At 43.5% G+C, this 20,614-nt stretch overlaps 1 pseudogene; it reads right to left on the bottom strand.

The window, feature by feature from the left end:
• Window positions 1–7,400, bottom strand: part of LOC123943515 — a 29,546-nt pseudogene extending 22,146 nt beyond the window's left edge.
• Window positions 7,401–20,614: the final 13,214 nt, after the last annotated feature.

Raw genomic sequence — 20,614 nt, 5'->3', positions numbered from 1 at the left:
GGATGAGACTTGGTGAAACCTGCTCTCTGGGTTCGATTGTAATAAGACATCATTGCCAAAGTCCTGGTTTTGATGGTTGTGTTGTATGTATGTGTTGTATGTATGTTTTGATGGTTGTGTTGTATGTACGTATGTTGTATGTATGCTGTTGATTGTAGGAAATACACACAGTAAGTGTCTCTGTGGGTGCCAGGACGTATCACTGGCAACATACTCTTAAATAGCTCACGAAAAAAAAGTTCTTTGCACTAGTCCTGAAATTCTTCTTTAAGTTCGAAATTATTTCGGGGCACCTGGGTGGCTCAGTTGTTAAGTGTCTGCCTTCAGCTCAGGTTGTGATCCCAGGGTCCTGGGATCGAGCCCCTCATCAGGCTCCCTGCTTGGCAGGAAGCCTGCGTCTCCCTCTCCCACTCCCTTGGCTTGTGTTCCCTCTCTCGTTGTGTCTCTGTCAAATAAATAAATAAAATCTTTTTTTAAAAAAAGTTTGAAATTATTTCAAGATGAAAAGAAAGGGAAAATCGTATTTTAACCACTGATCCCATAGAGGAAATAAAAGAACCATAAAGCAAAACTGCACAGGTACAATTTACATCTTTGTGGACCCCTATAGATACTTCAATACAACATAATCGGCAATTTCTAGAAAGAACGATTTGGTGTGCTTCTAGAAAGAAAGGAGTAATTGGCATAGAAAGCCAATCTGTGGTCACCCATACTAGTCATCCATATTATCCATCCTAGCATAATTTCCAAATACCCATGGCGCACCACTGCCTTTATATTGATTCAATGTTCAATTGTTCTGTGTCCTGAAGAATGGCACCCTGTCTTTGCAGAGCACGGCCTCAGCTTCGGCTGTGCTGTCAGCAGACTGTCCGTCACTCTGTGGGGCAGGCATTTCTCATATCAGATCAGATACAACACAGGACGTGACCCTTAATGCCTGTTGTCCATTCAATGCAAATGCTAATTTTTTTTCTGTCCCTATCTATCTGATTGGGATGGAAAACCTTTGCCAAATCAGTGGTTGCATAGCATGAACCTGAGGCCAGGGTAACCGGCTCTAGCAAATGGGTCACATCTGGCATGGCCGCTGTTGTCAGGGCTAGTGTACCCAGTTGAGCTCATAGTAGTCTATAGTCACCCTCCAGGATTCTGGGTTCTGCAGGGGTGAGAACTGTGAATTAAACAGATACGTGATGGAAACCAGCATCCCTGCCTCCTTTATATTCTTAAGGATAGAACTAATCTCTGTTATCTTTACTCTCAGCACTTTTCTTTGTGGACTCCCAAGAACAAACCAACCCCTATTATATACTCAGGGACTAAGAAATGACCATTGAGTGGGTCTGGGAACCCAGGAGACTCATTGTAAGCCAAACCTAAGACAGGATAGACAGGATTTTTGCTTATTACCTGGCCCCCTGTGCCTCCCCAGCGCTAACTGGGAGCAGGCAGATGATACTTCAGATATTCAGTATCAATTTCAGCACACACCCTGTACATGTCTGGGTACTCTCCCTTTCCCAGTGAAGTTACCCAAGTAAATGGTCACAGATCTCTTTGGGAAAGGATTGGGAGAATCATTAGCATATATTCTTGCTGTAGTGTTGAGGATCCTTCTTCCTACGAGCCTGGCCAGTTCTTCAGTCATGGTCTGAAAATTGTCTCAGGTCTGGACTCTTGGGAAGGGATTGGGACTTTTTCCAGGAGCTGGTGCCTCCAGCCTTCCAGTCACCTGTCCTTAATATTTTCTGCTGGTACAAGCTAAATTGTCCATCTGTTTTGCCTCTAGGAACGCTTTGCTGGATTAACCATCTCCATAACTCCCTGTGGGCCAGGTCCTCCTGGGTGCCACTCCCGCCTTACCAGCCATTATGAGAATTGTCATTCTCTCACTTCCAGAAGTTAAACAGTGCCATTTGGCCTTTGTTGTTTTATGGTCCAGTTGTGCCCATTGCTATCAGTGAGCCAAGTTCTGAAACAGTATCTTCCATCATCAGCCCTGGTCTATGGAGGAGAGCCACCACCTAACTTGTTTAGAGATTCTGGTCAGCTTCTCACCAGCAGATTCTCATGGCCTTGGTAAATAGTGTGTCTTTTTGTTCTTTCCAAGGAACATAATTATCTAGTGCTCTGCAAAGACAGGGTGCCATTCTTCAGGACACAGAACAATTGAACATTGAATCAATATAAAGGCAGTGGTGCGCCATGGGTATTTGGAAATTATGCTAGGATGGATAATATGGATGACTAGTATGGGTGACCACAGATTGGTCTTCTGGTTATCCATAGTCCATTCTGGCATACCCACATCCCTGAGTCTTGTAATCCCACCTGCATCATCTTCCTTAGAAAGTCTAACACTTAAATTTTCTTTAGCACGTGTCATCATCACTTTTTCCATGCTTCCAGGATCCATCCTAGTGATGACATTGCATTATATCCTGGGCCTGGCCAGGATACTGAATCCTGTAACTCAAGAGAAGGGTCCCAAATTTATTCCTAGGTTGCAGGGGTGGTTCAATATTTGCAAATCAATCAATGTGGTACATCACATTAATAAAAGAAAGGAGGAACAACCAGATGATCATTTCAATAGATGAAGATAAATATTCAATAAAGTACAACATCTATTCATGATTAAAAAAAAAAAACCCTCCACAAAGTAGGTTTAGAAGAAACATACCTCAACATAATAAAGACAAATATGAAAAACCCACAGCTAACATCATCTTCAATGGGGAAAATCTGACAGCTTTTCCTCTATGATCAGGAACAAGACAGAAATGTCCACACCTACCAATTCTCAACACAGTGCTGGAAGACCTAGGGTCTTCCAGTAATCAGAAAATGAAAAGAAATAAAAGGATCCACACTGGCAAGGAAGCAGTAAAACTTTTACTATTTGCAGATGACAGGATATTATATATAGAAAATCTGAAAAATTCCACCAAAAAACTGCTAGAACTGATAAACGAATTCAGCAGTTGCGGGATACAAAATCAACATGCAGAAATCTGTTGCATTTCTCTATACCAATAATAAAGCTGTAGAAAGGGAAATTAAGGACTCAATCCTATTTACAGTTGCACCAAAAACTATAAGATATCTAGGAATAAACCCAACCAAAAAGTGAAAGACCTGTACTCTGAAAATATACAACACTGATGAGAGAAATTGAAGATGATGCAAACAAATGGAAAGATATTCTATGTTCATGGATTGGAAGCACAAATACTGTTAAAGTGTCTATGCTACTCAAAGAAATCTACAGATTTAATGGAAACTCTGTCAAAATACCAACAGCAATTTTCACAGAGCTAGAACAAACAATCCTAAAATTTGTAAGGAACCACAAAAGACCCTGAATAGCCAAAGCAATCCTGAAAAAGAAAAGAAAAGCTGGGGGAAAAAAAGAAAGAAAGAAAAGAAAAGCTAGAGGCATTACAGTTCTGGACTTTAGGGTATATTACAAATCTGTAGTGATCAAGACAGTGTGGGATTAAGTGTCCAACTCTTGATTTTGGCTCAGGTCATGATCTCAGGGTTGTGATCTCAAGCCATGGAGCCTGCTTAAGATTCTCTCTCTCCCTCCACCCCTCCCCCCCTCTAAAAAAGAGGCAATATGGTACTGGCACAAAAATAGACACAAAGAGCAATGGAAGAGAATAGAAAACCCAGAAATGAACACACCTTCAAAAAAAGAGGGAACAATATCCTATAGGAAAGAAACAGTCTCTTCAAGAAATGGTGTTGGGAAAATAAGACAGCAACATCCAAAAGAATGAAACTAGACCACTTTCTCACACCATACACAAAAATAAGCTTAAAGTGGATTAAAGACCTAAATGTGAGACCTGAAACCATAAAAATCCTAGAAGAGAACACAGACAGTAATTTCTTTGACATTGGCCATAGCAACTTCTCTCTAGATTTTATCTCCAGAGACAAGGGAAACGAAAGCAAAAATAAACTATTGATACACATCAAAATAAAAAAATCTAAACAGTGAAGGGAACAATCAACAAAATTAAAAGGCAACCTACAGAATGGGAGAAGATATTTGCAAATGACATATCTGGTAGAGGGTTAGTATCTGAAACATACAAAGAGCTCACGAAACTCAACACCCCCAAAAAATGAATAATCCGATTTAAAAATGGGTGGAAGACATGAATAGACATTTTTCCAAAGAAGACACACAGATGACCAACAGACACATGAAAAGATACTCAACATCACTCATCCTCAGGGAAATGCAAATCAAAGCTACAATGACATATCACCTCACACCTCTCAGAATGGCTAAAATCAACAACACAAGAAACAACAGATGTTGGCAAGAATGTGGAGAAAAAGGAACCCTCCCTCTTGCACTGTTGGTGGGAATGCAAACTGGTATGGCCACTCTGGAAAACAGTATGGTAGTTCCTCAGAAAGTTAAAAATAGATCTTCTCTACTATCCAGCAATCACACTACTAGGTATTAACCCAACGAATACAAAAATACTAATTTAAAGGGATACATGCATCCCGACGTTTATAGCAGCATTATCTACGATAGCCAAAATATGGAAACAGCCCAAATGTCCATCGACAAATGAATGGATAAAGAAGATGTGGTATATATATACAACAGGATATTACTTGGCCACAAAAAGGAAGGACATCGTGCCATTTGCAGTGACATGAATAGAACCAGAGTGTATTATGTTAAGTGAAATAAGTCAGGCAGAGAAATACCATATGATTTCACTCCTATGTGGCATTTAAGAAACAGAAATAAATTTAAGAAACAAACAAATGAGCAAAGGCAAAAAGAGAGAGAGAGAAACCAAGAAACAGGCTCTTAAACTGTAGGGAACAAACCGATGGTGACCAGCGAGGAGGAGAGTGGGGAATAAGTTAAACAGGTGGTGGAGATTAAGGAGTGCGTGGGCTGTGATGAGCACCAGCTGATGTACGGAAGTGTTGAATCACTATATTGTACACCTGAAACTAATATTACACTGTATGTTAACTATACTGGAATTTAAATAGAAATTTAAGGGGGCACCTGGGTGATAGTCTGTTAAGCCTCCAACTCTTGGTTTCAACTGAAGTTGTGATCACAGGGTAGTAAGATGTAGCCCCATGTGGGGTTCTCAGTGGGGAGTCTGCTTGGGACTCTTTCTCCCTCTCCCTTGCACCCCCTCCTCTCAAACACATAACTAATTAAAAAAAAAAAACAACTTAAAAAAAAGTAAGTAGTTGATCCAAAATTGAGTACATGTAAAAGAGAGAGAGAGAGAAAGGGGAGGGGATCCCAAGTCAATAAATTCTTCTTTTCCTGTTATTAGATTCCTTCCTCCTCCAACAAGCACCCTCAGAATCCTATTCCAAAGGTATCCCTTTGGCTCCTCCAGTTCATACTGGCTGGGTCCGGGCTCTCCTATGGGGGAGAGTCCCTTTCCTCCCCTATGAGGCCATGTTGGGCCTTATCACTTCTATGTTGGGTTCGGCTGCAGATAACCTCGTAGAGCCTGGTGGCTAGGAGGAGAAGGGGCGGCAGATGCTGCCTGGGTATCTGTTGCTTTGTGAGGGAGAGCCTTCTTCACTGTCTTCCAGCCGAGACGGAGCACTGGCTCTCACTAGGGAGAAGTGGGCTGCTTCTGGAAGCTCAGAAGACTCAGAGGAATTTGTGGAGGTAAAATCTTCAGGAGCGTCCACTCAATATCACCATTCCATGTGTCAGAATCTCGGGTTTTTCCAACGAGGACCCTGACGTTGGCATAAGAGACCTGCCTTATTTCGGAACTTAACTGCCTTAGAAATCAGTCACTCGGACTACTAAATCCTGGGCTGAGTCCTCGGCTTCTCCGCCCTTCCCCTGCAGGAGACAGGAGGCTTCTCTCTATGAACCAAAGATGCCCTCTGGTTTTCCTACCCAGCATTAGCCTGAAGCACATTCACGGAGCTTAGCAATAGCTCTCCAGCTCCATGATCCTTATACTTAGTATTTCCTATGTACATCTCAAGCATCTGGATCGTTGTGCCTTCTAGAGAATTCTATTCTATGGGTTCACTGCTGGGTGTGCTCCACCCACCTCCAGTGATGGGGTCCTTGTTGTCAGATGGGTGGTGATCCAGTTCCCAAACCCCATCTTGTCACCAGCTTTCTCATCCACTTCTGGTAGCAATGGTCAGAAGGTCAGGTTTTTAAGGTTTGATGCTGAGATGCAGTTTAGGGTATAAAATGCTTGTTAGAGATCCACACCTAGGAAAGGAAGGGACCAAAGGCAGGATTGGGCTGAAAGAAATCTGTGCTCCAAAGTCTTGGACAATCAGCAAGTCACCCTGGAGGGAGAGGTCCCATGAAGGTTGTCAAGCATCAAGTCTAAATGGCTAGATATTTATACCCCTACTTTTTTTTTTTAAAGATTTTATTTATTCATTTGACAGACAGAGATCACAAGTAGGCAGAGAGGCAGGCAGAGAGAGGGCGAAGCAGGCTCCCCGCTGAGCAGAGAGCTGAGTGCGGGGCTCAATCCCAGGACCCTGGGATCACGACCAGAGCCGAAGGCAGAGGCTTCAACCCACTGAGCCACCCAGGCGCCCCTATATCCCTACTTTTTAAAGTCACCAGATGCAGCCGCAGGAAGAGCATGGCATCAGGTAAGGTGGCCCTCTGCAGGCTTTGAAGGAGCTGGTACTGGAGTCTGTCTGCTGGCCTGTGTCCCTGCAGCTGGGCAGCAGATTCTCCCTTGAAGGGGGCTCTGGACAACACATCACCATGTCTCCCGCAGCAGCATGAAAGTGCATAAATCCCCTGAGCGTAGAGCTTGGTGAACGTCACCCAACTCAGGAAATCACAAAAGCCCCATTTATCCCTCTTAGTGTTTCTCCTTCAAGGTAACTATGCTTCTTCTATTACCATAGACCCATTTACCTGCTTTTTTTTTTTTAAAGTTTTTAACTGTGATCAAATACATATCACATAAAACTTATCATCTTAACTGTTTTTAAGGGCACAGTTCAGCAGTGTTAAATACATTCACATTGTAGTGCAATCTCCAGAACTTTCTTCTTCCTGCAAAACTGACCCTCTCTCCATATGCATATATACCCATTAACAACTTCCCGATCTCTCCTTTCTTCACCGCTTTGCAACCACCATTGAGACCTTCTGTGATTTTGCTTACTCTAGGTGCCTCATATAATGGGATTGTACAGTATTTGTCTTTTTGTGGCTGGCTTAGTTCACTTAGCAGAATGTCTTCAAGGTTCCACGTTGTAGCACATGTCAGAATTTCCATCCTTTTTCAGGCTGAATGATATTTCCTTGTATGGGTATACCTTGCTTTGTTTATCCATTCATCTGTCAACAGACACTAAGGTCGCTCCTACCTTTTGGTCATTGCGAATAATGTCGCTATAAAGGACTGGGCACCTTTACCTGCTTTTGGTCTTTATACAAATGGAATGCATTACCTTGTGTGTGTTCTGTGGTTAGTTCCTTCCCTTCAACATTATGTTTGTGAAATTCATCCATCTTATTGCATTTAACAATAGGATACTCTTTCTCGTTGGTATGTAGTGGTCCATTTTGTGATCACACCCAAATTTGCTCATGCATTCTACCATTCATGGACATTTGGGTTGTTCCCAGGTTTTCGCATTGGTTTAGGGATAGTGCTGTCATGAATATTCTTGTTCAGGTCTTCCAGGATACACATGTACACGTTTCTCCAGGTCCATACTGCGGAGTTAAATCACTGAGCCATAAGTTATGCATGTTCAGTGTTACTACCTTCTGCCTCACAGGTGTCCAGTGAGCTGGGGAGAGCTCCCCTCTCAGGAGCACTGAATGAGAGTTCCAGTTTTTTCACACCCTCAGCAGCACTTGATACCCTCAGTCATTGTAATTTTAGCCATCCTCATTAGTATAAGGTCTATCTCATTGTGGTGTTGATTTGTATTTCCCTGATGACTAATGAGGTTGAAAAACTTTTCTCATTTATCAGTTAATTGCATATTCTCTTTTGTGAAGTGCTTGTTTATGTCTTTTACACTTTTCTTAATTGGGTTGTCTTTTTTTTTTTTTTTTAAGTTTTGTAGTATTTGTATGTATTTTCCAAGGACTGCTTAATTCTCCACTGTGGATGATATGGCCTTGCTTCAGGACTCCAGGCTCCTCTCTGAGGCTTGTCACAAATTATGCACCCCGTCTTCTCTCATTTCCCCTGACCGTGTGTATGTGAATTCTTGATAAGAGTCTGTTGTTGGATACATGGATTGCAAATACAGTCTCCCTCCCTGCGCCTTGCCTTTTTGCCCTCTTTATGGTGTCTTTGATGAACAATAGTTCTTCATCTTAAGAAGTTTGAATTATCAATCCTTTTCTTTATGGTCAGTACTTTTTGTGTTCTGCTTACTAATTACTTTCAAAATATGCAAAAGGGGGTGCCTGGGTGGCTCAGTTGGTCAAGTAACTGCCTTGGGCTCGGGTCATGATCCCAGGGATTGAGCCCCATTGCTTCTCCCTCTCCCTCTGCCACTCCCCCTGCTTGTGCTCTCCTGCTCTCTGTCAAATAAATAAATAAAATCTTTAAAAAAATAATAAAATATATATAAGAATAAACATGTATCTACTGAGAAAAAAATATTCTTTTGTGGCCCACCTAAAGTTATGTTGCATGGACCTCTGTGGCCCACTGGATGAAACACAGACTGGCTCAAGAGTCACATGATTGCATCCCGGCCAAGCCCCCAGGCTCCTGTCGCTGCTCCCTGCTCTGCACTTCCCCCTTCAGCTATTTGCTTAACCAACCGCCCTACCCTTGTATCAGCAATTCTGGAAACAGTGTGTCAGGAACTATAGCAAACGCTCCTCCTTTTTCCCACCAGGGCCCTGATATTTTATTAATTATTATTTTTTAAAGTAGTCTCTGTGCCCAATGTGGGACTTGACCTCACAGCCCCAAGATCAAGAGTTGCATATTCCACTGACTGAGCCAGCCAGGCGCCCCCAAGTTCCTGATTTTGTTCAGGCATCCACCCTCCTCCACATGGCCCTGTGCATCCAGGGATGATGGCCCCACTCTGAACTACAGAGGGGCATCCTGATTATCTAATCCAATCATGGCTCCATAGTCCTCCTGCCATGGGTCCCGGTTCTGGCTAAGGAAATGTGTGCAGCCCCTGGGAAAGTCATTTTTGCTCCTGCCAAAGAGAACAGGAGGGGCCCCATTTCTTACTTTGGAAGTCATAGGGTCTTTTTTTTTTTTTAAGATTTTATTTATTTGACAGATAGAGATCACAAGTAGGGAGAGAGGCAGGCAGAGAGAGAGAGAGGAGGAAGCAGGCTCCCTGCCAAGCAGAGAGCCCGATGCGGGGCTCGATCCCAGGACCCTGGGATCATGACCTGAGCGAAAGGCAGAGGCTTTAACCCACTGAGCCACCCAGGCACCCCGGAAGTCATAGGGTCTTGAAGCAAATTCCATACACTGAGCCTGAAAAAACCTGGACCTTTGTGATGTTGGGCACCAGTGATCATCTTGTGCCTGAAGAACAACTTCTGCCAGTCTGCATTTCCTTCGGATTTAAGCCCATTGCATCAGTTTCAGTCCCTTTCCACTGAAATCACCAGTGACCTTGGGTGAATGACTGAATGTGGACATCCTTGGTGGATTGTGATGTGCAGGGCCGGCTTCACCGGTGTATGACCTTGCTGTCACGTGAGGCTTCATGCTTAGTACCCCCCCCCACCCCACTTGGTTTCCTGTTCTGCTGTTACTGTTTCAAAATTCTTTTTTTTTTTAAGATTTTAGAAAATTTTTATTTGACAGACAGAGATCAGAAGCAGGCAGAGAGGCAGGCAGAGAGAGAGGGGGAAGCAGGCTCCTCGCTGAGCAGAGAGCCCAATGTGGGGCTCGATCCCACGACCCTGAGATCATTACCCAGGCCGAAGGCAGAGGCTTAACCCACTGAGCCATCCAGGTACCCCTCCTTTTCCTCTTTTTTTTAAAGATTTTATTTATTTATTTGAGAGAGAGGGACAGACAGAGATATTGACAGAGATAGCAAGAGAGAGCATGAGTGGGAGGAGAGGGAGAAGCAGGCTTCCCACTGAGCAGGGAGTCCAATGTGGGGCTCCAACCCAGGACCCTGGGATCATGACTGGAGCTGAAGGCAGACACTTATCCGACTAAACCACCCAAGCATCCCTCAAAATTCTTAATAACTTATGATCAAGGGGCCCTGCATTTTCATTTGCACTGGGCCCCCCAAATTGCATAGCTGGTCATAGCAGCGTGACATTATATTTTTTAAGATTTTATTTATTTGACAGAGAGAGAGAGATCACAAGCAGGGGGAGTGGCAGGCAGAGGCAGAGGGAGAAGCAGGCTCCCCTCTGAGCAAGGAGCCTGATGCAGGACTCCATCCAGGACCCGAAGGCAGATGCTTAGCTGACTGAGCCACCCACGCGTCCTTAGCATGACATTTCTTATCTCCTTGTTTTTCTTCATCTGCCTTCTCAAGCTTTGAATCTTCACAGCTTCATCTTTAAGAACCTAGTCCAGATGCTTCATCTGTAAAACCCACCAGCTCAACTGGAAAATGAGGACGTTGAGCTCATCCTTCTGGATACTTTCCAGCACTGTTAAGAATTCAGCTTTCCCTCAACCCATTTTGGTAAGTAGCAACTTTTCACTACCCAAAAGGGACCACAGAGGCAAATCCCAACCCCCTGGCCTAGCTCTCATCTTCTTATTCAATAAGCTGTTCATGTCACTCATTCAGCCTCAACCTCCATTGCTCTCCAACGGGAATCACCTACTTCAGTCAAAATGAAAGCAACAGAGGTGCCTGGTGGGCTCTGTCAGAAGAGCATGTGGTTCTGAATCTTGAGCCCCATGTTGTGAGTTCAAGCCCCACGTTGGGTGTAGAGATTACTGAAAATAAATAAATAAATAAATAAAACTTTGAAAATGAAAATAATTATTATAACAGTGAAAATAATGCATGTGAATAGTGGTTTATAAGCAAACACATATTACAATCTATGATCTTTGCAATAATTCTGTGAGATACAATTTTTAAAATTACCTTATGACTTTATTCTGTTACAAATAGAATTTGCTGACCAGCATTATGTTTAGTGCAAACGTCTGCAAACTTAATGAGTATAGTTACTTGTCACTTTTTTTTTAAAGATTTTATTTATTTGACAGAGAGAGATCACAAGTAGATAGAGAAACAGGCAGAGAGAGAGAGAGGGAAGCAGGCTCCCTGCTGAGCAGAGAGCCTGACTCGGGACTCGATCCCAGGACCCCGGGATCATGACCTGAGCTGAAAGCAGCAGCTTAACCCACTGAGCCACCCAGGTGCCCAGTTACTTGTCACTTTTAACAACTTTTTATTTTCTTTTATTTTTCTTAAAGTTTTTATTTATTTATTTGTCAGAGAGAGAACAAGCAGGCAGAGGCAGAGATAGAGAAGCAGGCTCCCCACTGAGCAAGGAGCTGGATGCAGGACTCGATCCCACGACCCTGGGATCATGACCTGAGCTGAAGGCAGAGGCTTAACCAACTGAGCCATCCAGGCGTCCCAACAACATTTTTTTTTTAAGATTTTATTTATTTATTTATTTGACAGACAGAGATCGCAAGTAGGCAGAGAGGCAGGCAGAGAGAGAGGAGGAAGCAGACTCCCCGCCGAGCAGAGAGCCCGATGTGGGGCTCGATCCCAGGACCCTGAGATCACGACCTGAGCCAAAGGCAAAGGCTTTAACCCACTGAGCCACCCAGGCGCCCCCCAACAACTTTTTATTTTGAGAGAATTTCAGACTTATAGAATGGTTGAATGAAGAATACAAAGACCTACCATATACCTTTTATTCAGATTCTTAAAATGTTAACATTTAACATATTTGCTTTATCATTTTTCACCCCCATATGTATATATAAATACACAGACATATATATGTTCCTTTAGAGGTAAAAAGGCATAACTAATTTACTCTCAAATGGTCTACTTGCTCAGGAAATAATTATATATATTTATATATTAAATCACATAATATATAAAACTATGTCATATATTTATATATTAACATACGAAATGTATTATTTCTATTATATATATAGTCCCTTAACCATTTGAGAGTAAATTGCAGATATGATGCTTTTTACCCCTAAATACTTGAATATTTCCTGAAACAAGGGCTTTTTTTTTTTTTTTAAGATTTTATTTATTTATTTGAGAGAGAGAGAGAGAATACAAGCAGGGGGAGCAGTAGAGAGAGAAGGAGAAGCAGGCTCCCCACCGAGCAGGGAGCCCGATGCGGTACTCGATCCCGGGACCCCGGGATCATGACCTGAGCCAAAGGCAGACACTTAACCATCTGAGTCACCCAGGCACCCAACAAGGGCATTCTTTTTGTAACAATAGCACAATTACAAAATGTGAAAAATAATACTGATACTCTAATACTTGCTAACCTACAAGCCTTATTCAAATATCATCAATTGTCTTAGTAACGTCCTTTATAGCAAAAAGGAAAACAGTATTTTCTCTGGTTCAGGATGCAATCCAGGATCACATGTTGTATTTCATCTACAAGTCTCCCTAGTTTCCTTCAATCTGGAATAATTCCTCAGTCTCTCTCTGCCTGCCGTTACCTTGTCACTTGAAAAGTACAGGCCAGATGTTGTGTACAAAATCACTCCATTTAGTTTTACATGTGTTTTTTCCTCATGATTAAATTTGGGCTATGCATGTTTGTTAAGACTATCACAGAAAGTGATGCTGTGTTCTTCTCAGTTCATTAAATCAGGAGGCATATGATATCTATTTGTCTCACTACTGGTGGTGTTAATTAACTTTGATTCCTAGGTTAAGGTGGCATTGGTTGGGTGTCTATATACCATATCCTATTCCTCATAAAACTTGCACCCACTAATTTTAGTATCCATTGACGCTAGAGTTCCTAATTCTTTTTTTTTTTTTTTTAAGATTTTATCTTTAAGTATCTTTAAGTAATCTCCACACCCAACAGAGGGCTCAAACCCACAACCCTGAGATCAAGAGTCACATGCTCCACCGACTGAGCCAGCCAGGCGTCCCAAGTCCCTAATTCTTTTAACTGAAAAAGTACACATGACTCAATGGTCAAAAAATCCAAACAATATAATACAGTAATCAGTACAGTGAAAAGTAAGTCTTCTGATATCAGATCCTGACTCCCTCCTCCTGTTACTTATCTTTTTCTTTCTTTTTTTTTTTTAAGATTTATTTATTTGACAGAAAGATATCACAAGTAGGCAGAGAGGCAGGCGGGGGCAGGGGGAAGCAGGCTCCCTGCTGATCACAGTCTGATGCGAGGCTTGATCCCGGGACCCTGAGATCATGACCTGAGCCAAAGGCAGGAGCTTAACCCACTGAGCCACCTAGGTGTTCCTACTTGTTTTTTTCTGTGTCCTTGGGCAGAAGCGATGTTACAGGGTACTGAAACCCATTTCATTCTCTTCTTTCTGGACCTGCAAGAGGACAATACTTCCTACCCTGCCTTGCAGTGAGGCTGTGCCCAGGAGGCCAATTTTGGCTCAAAGACTGTGCAGAGAAGTGATATGTGTACTTCCGGGTCAGAACATTTAGTTCCAATGTACGATTCCCCAGCTCTCCCTTCCCTTGCCACAGCAGTTGTGGAAGCCACAGATTTAGATGGTGGAGTCACCGGACAGAAACAGCCTGGATTCCTGCGTCGCCATAAGGAGCACAGCAGCCCTCCAGAGCTGCCCGTCCTACACCGGACACCTGTGTGCTCAAGAAATATAAGCCTTTGCTATGGTGAGTAACTGATTTCAAGTTTAACATATCACTACTACACGATTTAGTTTATCCTAGAAAAAATGTCCTGAAAATCCCTCATGTATTAAAAGTATGCATTTATGCCTAATTTTACTGTATGTAAATATATTATGAAATAGTCTATATCTTCCTTTTCTTACCTAACAACATCTTTGAGACTGTTCTACTTCAGAATAGATGGCTCATTCTTCTTCAGAGTTAGAAAGTGCTCTATTATGTGAATGGACACTAGGGTATTTGGAACGTATCTATCTTTCATTTAAATTTCTTAAATAGGTACTACACACAGAGAGTTTAAAAATAGTTCACAGAGTATGTGTGAAAAATTCTCCCTCCCATGGCTTCCCTGAGCAAGTGCATTTCCCACTGAAGGTAACCAATATTTCCTGTTCCCTATGTATACTTCCAGAGATAGGTTACACGTAGGATGCTGAAATGGAGCTCACTTAGTCTCAGATTTGTCTCAGATCCCCAAACAATGAAGTCACGATCCAAGTTAGATGCCAGTCCACCACTGGGATTTACAGGGGAGGATGATAGAAACACAGCTTTTCATTCTTAGTTCACCACTCGCCTCCAGCCTGTAAAAGATGCTGGGGAGCTTGAAAAAGATGGGAGAGTCAAGGTTTTTAGAGAAAGCTATCCGTGTCCTGAGTCATTGCCACACCCCTAACCTCATTGTAAGAGTATGTACCCATCACCTCACACTGATGGGAGGAGTTTTACTGGATCACCCAATAGTACATAATGCGTGTTCCTTCCAATTTGAGAGACAGAGGGGCCAGTGTCTGAGTTACAGCTGGAATAGGTCAAAGGTGAAGGGCTGCCTCAGGCCTCCCACAGGGTAGAGATGAGGCTATGGTTTGGGTTGTAGCCACACTCCCAAATGAACGTGTCCTGTGCTATGAAATATACATGCAGGGGGTCTGGAGAAGTTCGGTCTCGGATCCTTTTCGAGAACGCTGCCAGAAGTGACTGCATTTCAGTGGGAGGAAAGTGGAGGCACGTCCCCAGATGCCCAGAGTCTTGAGAAAGACTTACGAACAAACACCAGTAAAAGCAATGCCTTCATCTACAAGAAAGAAACCACAGAGGTGTGGTCCCCATTGATGGAATGATGGAGCTTTATAGAACTAAGGAATCCATTCCCTTCCCCAAAAATAGTAGCTTTAAATCTCCGCGAACCCCAGAGAATGCAGTTGCCACTCAGGACAGTACTAGTTAAGGGCAAACTTGAGCTTCTGGCCCAGAACTTCGTCCATATGCTCCACATTTAACAGGCCTTACGGTTGTGCAAGTCATTCACTGAAAAGCGTGCCTGGCTGTAGGTGCAAAGGGGGGCTCCAATCCAGCCTGCTTTCCAAGCTCCAAACCATATGCCCTGGCAGGGGCTTGTGTCTTCTCGGAGGAAGAATTGCCTTTTCTACTTCACAGGGAGGCGCAGCTCTCTCCCCGTAGGGTGGCAGGCATCCCCGAGGAGAACCTCTTTCTGACCTCCACTGAGACAGCACATAGACTAGCAGACCCCCAGCGTGCAGGGCTCAGAGACAATAGCTAGCAAGAGGGAGAAAGGAATGGAAGTATTGAATGAGGGAGTGAAACCGGTCACATAGTCCTTTTCTGTGGGAGGAGACCCACCTCACAGAAGGCCCCAGCTAGCTGCAAGGGAGGGAGAAGCCTCAGGGGTTTTCTTGTTATTTTGTTTTCAAGATTTCATTTACTTATTTGCCAGAGAGAGAGAGAGCACACGCAGGGGGAGTGACAGGCAGAGGGAGAGGGAGAAGCAGGCTTCCTGCTGAGCAAGAAGCCCGATGGGGCTCGATCCCAGGACCCTGAGATCATGAACTGAGCCAAAGGCAGATGCCTAACCGACTTGAGCCACCCAGGCTCCCCGAGAAGCCTCAGTTTTAAATCAATTTTAGAATGATGACTATTATAGGGGCTGGGCATTTTTGTTGCTTAACTCATGCTGTTTGGGAGACCAGCGTGACAGGAGGACTTATGAAACCTAAGAGTGATCAGCACGGTTGAGGGACCCGACCAAGATTTCCTCTAAGGGGGCAAGGGGAAACCAGAGGCCCTGAGAATAAATTAAAAGTCCACCAGAAGAGTTGTATCCTGTAGTAGAGACCTCTAGCTCCCTACTAATGCGCATTTTCTCCTTCAGGCACAAAGCCAGGCAATGTTTCCTACTGTCCCTTGCAATTAGATAGAATCTTTAGACTTGATTCTCTACAATGGAACGTGAGCCAGATTAGGGTTTATCCGATGGGTGCCCCTTCCAGGACTGGCCTAGTAACAGCCACTCCACACTTCCCCCACGCCATGAAACTCTTTTCTTTCCTCTTCTGCTAACTGGATACAGTTGGTGACAAGGACACCAAGGATGAAAGGCAGAAGGAACTTGGGTCCATATAAGATCCTCACTAATCACAAAGGGAAAAAGAATAACTTTACAGTACAGAGAACTGGCAGACAACCACCTTAACCAAGTGATCAAAGTTAACGTCGTCATACCATATGCCTCCTGATACGATGCACTGAAAATAAACGGTACCACTTCTGCAGTGTTCCTTCCAGAAATGCATATCCTCAGATCTAATCAGGCAAACCTGAACTGAGGACATGGTACAAAATAAAGGGGCCCGTACTCTTCAAAAAGTCAAAGCTGGGGTGTCTGGCTGGCTCAGTCAGTTGAGGAACCTGACTCTTGATTTTGGAAGGTCATGATCTCAGGGTCATGAGATCAAGCCCCTATATCAGGATCCATGCTTAGGGCAGAGTCAGTTTGGGATTCTCTCTCCGTCTCCCTCTGCTCCCCAACACGCACGTGCACACATGCTCTCTCTCTCTAGTAAATAAATAAAAGGTTTTTAAAAAAATGTCAAAGTCATAAAAGAAGAAGACTGTAGATTATTTAAAGGAAAATAAAGAGATTGGACTTCCTTTTTTTAAAAAAGTGTTTTTTCATTTATTTGGCAGAGAGAGAGAGAAAGCAAGTACGACCAGGGTGGATGGCAGGCAGGAGAGGAGCAGGCTCCCTGCTCATCGAGGAGCCCGGTGTGGGTGAGGAGCCTGATGTGGGGCTCTATCCCAGGACCTGGGATCATGACCTGAGACAAAGGCAGCCGCCCAACCAACTGAGCCACCCAGGCGCCCCAGGACTTCCTTTTTTTTTTTTTTTTTTTTAATTTAAGTAGGCTCCACACTCATTGTGGAGCCCAGTGCAAGGCCTGAACTCAGGACCTTGAGATCAAGACCTGAGCTGAGATCAAGAGTCAGATATTAAAACAACTGAGCCACCCAGGCACCCTCAAGAGATTTGACTATTTTAAATGCAGTCTGTGATCCTGGACCAGAAAAACAAGTTTTTTGTTTTTGTTTTTGTTTTTTAAGATTTTTGTTCATTTGACAGAGAGAGAGAGATCACAAATAGGCAGAGACAGGCAGAGAGAGAGAGGGAAGCAGGCTCCCCACTGAGCAGAGAGAGCCCAATGCGGGGCTTGATCCAAGGACCCTGAGATCATGACGTGAGCTGAAGGCAGAGGCTTTAACCCACTGAGCCACCCAGGCGCCCCAAGTTTTTGTTTTATTTTTATATAAATGATACTTTGGGGACATTTAGAAAAATATACAGAGTATGATCTGTAAATTAGATAATAGTATCCTGAGCCTGCGTGGCTCAGTCAGTTAAGCCGCTGCCTTCAGCTCAGGTCATGATCTCAGGGTCCTGGGATTGAGTCCCGCAGAGGTCTCCTGGCTCAGCAGGGAGTCTGCTTCTCTCTCTGCCTCTGCCTGCCACTCTGCCTGCTGTGCTCTCTCTCTCTCTGACAAATAAATAAAAATAAAAGTCTTTAAAAAATTGATTTCCAGATTTTAAGAACTGTACAATGGTTATGTAGGAGAGTGTACTTGTATCTATGAAACACACACTAAAATATTTAGTTATAAAGGGATGTTGTATCTGTAAATTATTCTAGATGGGTCATAGAATAGAATAACATGTACATATAGAGAGAATGATGAACCAAATGTGGTAAAATGTCAACATTTGCAGAATATGGGAGCAGTGTATATGGGAATTCTTTAAGTCTGACATTATTACCAAATAACCTTTTTTTTTTTTTTTTTTTTTTTGGACAGAGAAACAGTCAGAGAGGGAATGGAAACAGGAGGAGGGAAAGAGGGGGAAGCAGGCTCTCCACTGAGCAGGGAGCCCGATGTGGGGCTTGATCCCAGGACCCTGAGATCATGACCTGAGCCAAAGGCAGACGCCTAACCACTGGCACCCCACCAAATAACATTTTAATGATATACACTTGAACACATAGAGTGGAAAATGATGGCCAATAGGACAGAAAACAAAAGCATGGGAAGAAAGACATGTGGCTGAGTGGCTGTTGGCTTTGCACTTCATGCAGTCATCGGGTTGCTCCAAGGATCTCGTGTTCAGTAGCAACTTCGAAGGATCATCTGCTTTCTGGCAGCTCTTGGGGAACCTCGATTTCAAAAGTGCCATTTTCCAATTTTTTGTTGTTGTGTAACAGATAATCTCATGTTAGCTGAGGAACATGAAACTGAAGATCAGTCCTTTGGAGTTTGACTGCTCTAAGGTCTTTTCCAAGCAAGGTTTAAGTTTCTTAGTTCCAAAATACCCAGTGCCTGATCTAAGGGCATTTAGAAGCTGGTTAGGTGGCTGGCAAGGGAATGTGACCTGTGTCTGTTACTGATTAGACTCAGTAGGCCTGGTTATTCCTTTGCAACATGCAGCCAGCTCTGCCTATAAGAGGTTAGAATCCAGTAGACTTCTGGCCAATAGAATCCAGTAGAATCTCGCCAGTGGAGAGATTCCTAGTTTTATGGGCCTGCCTGCCAGTGACAAATTACAGGGAGACAAGCTGTGAGTTCCTGAATGGGAAGAACATGGGGTCTTTTTTTTTTTTTTTCATTTTATTTATTTTTTCAGGGGTCTTATTGTTTTTAAAGATTTTATTTATTTATTTGACAGAAAGAGAGAGAGAGAACGAAAGAGAGCACAAAAACAGGGGGAGAGGCAGAGGGGAAGGGAGAAGCAGATTCCCTGCTGAGCAAGGATCCCAAGGCAGGGCTCATCCCCGGATCCTGGGATCATGACCTGACTGAAGGCAGAGACCTGACTGAGCCACCCAGGTGCCCTAAGAACACGGAGCCTGAAGTACCGAGGACAGTACTCAAGGCCATGGGAACTCAATTGGTGTCCGCTAATTTTAGCTCATTAAAGTATCAATACTTCTTTTGTTCTCTCCGCTTTTCTTTTCTTTTTTTTTTTTTAAAGATTTTATTTATTTATTTGACAGAGAGAGACAGCGAGAGAGGGAACACAAGCAGTGGGAGTGGGAGAGGGAGAAGCAGGCTTCCTGCTGAGCTCAGTTGTTAAGCATCTGCCTTTGCTCAGGTCATGATCCCAGGGTCCTGGGATCAAGTCCCACATCAGCCTCCCTGTTCAGCAGGAATTCTACTTCTCTCTTTGCCTGCTGTTCTGCCTGCTTGTGCTCACTCTCTGTGTCTCTCTTAACCTAATAAATAAATAAAATCTTATAAAAAGAACAACTCGCTTCTTTTTGGTGTCTGTTTTTAATAGGGACACTTGAGGAGGTCAAAAGAAAAAACATTCTCTTTCTTTCCATGATTTTCTGAAGTCATGATCATGAGTCAGAATGTCAGAGTGTATTGGCAGCTCCTTGCTGTGTTTAACAAGATACCATAAGAGGCAAGCTCAAGCAAGAATGTCCTGGTTTGCAAGCTGACACGAAAAGGACTCGAGGGAGTCCCGAACTAGGACCTTGTGCCCCAACAGCAGGAAAAAAGACTGAAAAGGTTATCCACGAAGATGTTTCAGTTAAACAGAGAACTCCAGCATGAGTGCAAAGAACAGTCTCGAGGCTTTCCTTCCTCCTAAGCCTTTGTTTCATATGGCTTCACTGTAACTGCCATTAAGTTGGGAGAGAGAGGCATGGAGTAAAGAAATAAATGAAAGTTGATACTTCTATCTTGGGGAAAAAAAAAAAAAAAACCTTTTAGGCATGATTTCTGGTACAAGAAGCTGCTTAGAAGCAAATCGACCCGAAGATTCTGTATTGCCACAACCCCACAAGCCTGGCCTGAATAAAGGAAAGCCATAAAATATCTGGGTCTCTAGACTTGTACCATTGGGAAGCAGGCTGTTAGGGCCATACAGTCCCCAAGGAGGGCATGCCCCCACCTCACATATAGCCAGGGAAAGCAATGGCTGAGGGCTGAACCAGGGCATAAGGAGAACAAGGACAAGAGAATTTTTCCTAAAGAGCAAAATTGGGTCTCTTCTAGGTGCTTCCTTCACTACCGGAAAGGGAGTCTGCACGGTGTCCATCTAGCAGGATTCCATGATTGCTTTGGACATGACTGTACAGGTTTCCCAATCTCCCTCTTCCAAATAGTTTGTGTTGCAGTTTTCCTGTCCCCTCTGTCACTGCGTAGTGGGGTAATGGTGATGTGGCAACAACTTGGCTTTTAATTTTAGGTTGCTAGACCGTGAGGAAATTTGTTCAGGCCAATTAAAGAAGACTGCGATCCAAATTTTCATATGAATGCCATAACTGGATAGGACTTCTTGTGGTCTCCCTTTGGGGAAGGGTGAGTATATTTGGTGACCAGAAAGACCAACTGTAACAGAGACCTCTTGCTGTCTGCCAAAAGCCATTATTCTCTGCAGGCACGCACCCCTTCCAATTCGGGAGTGGCC

This window comes from Meles meles, chromosome 6 (assembly GCF_922984935.1).
Source record: "Meles meles chromosome 6, mMelMel3.1 paternal haplotype, whole genome shotgun sequence".
Lineage (NCBI taxonomy): Eukaryota > Metazoa > Chordata > Mammalia > Carnivora > Mustelidae > Meles > Meles meles.
The sequence above is the reverse complement of the archived record's forward strand: the minus strand, read 5'-3'. Positions and strand labels throughout refer to the sequence as shown.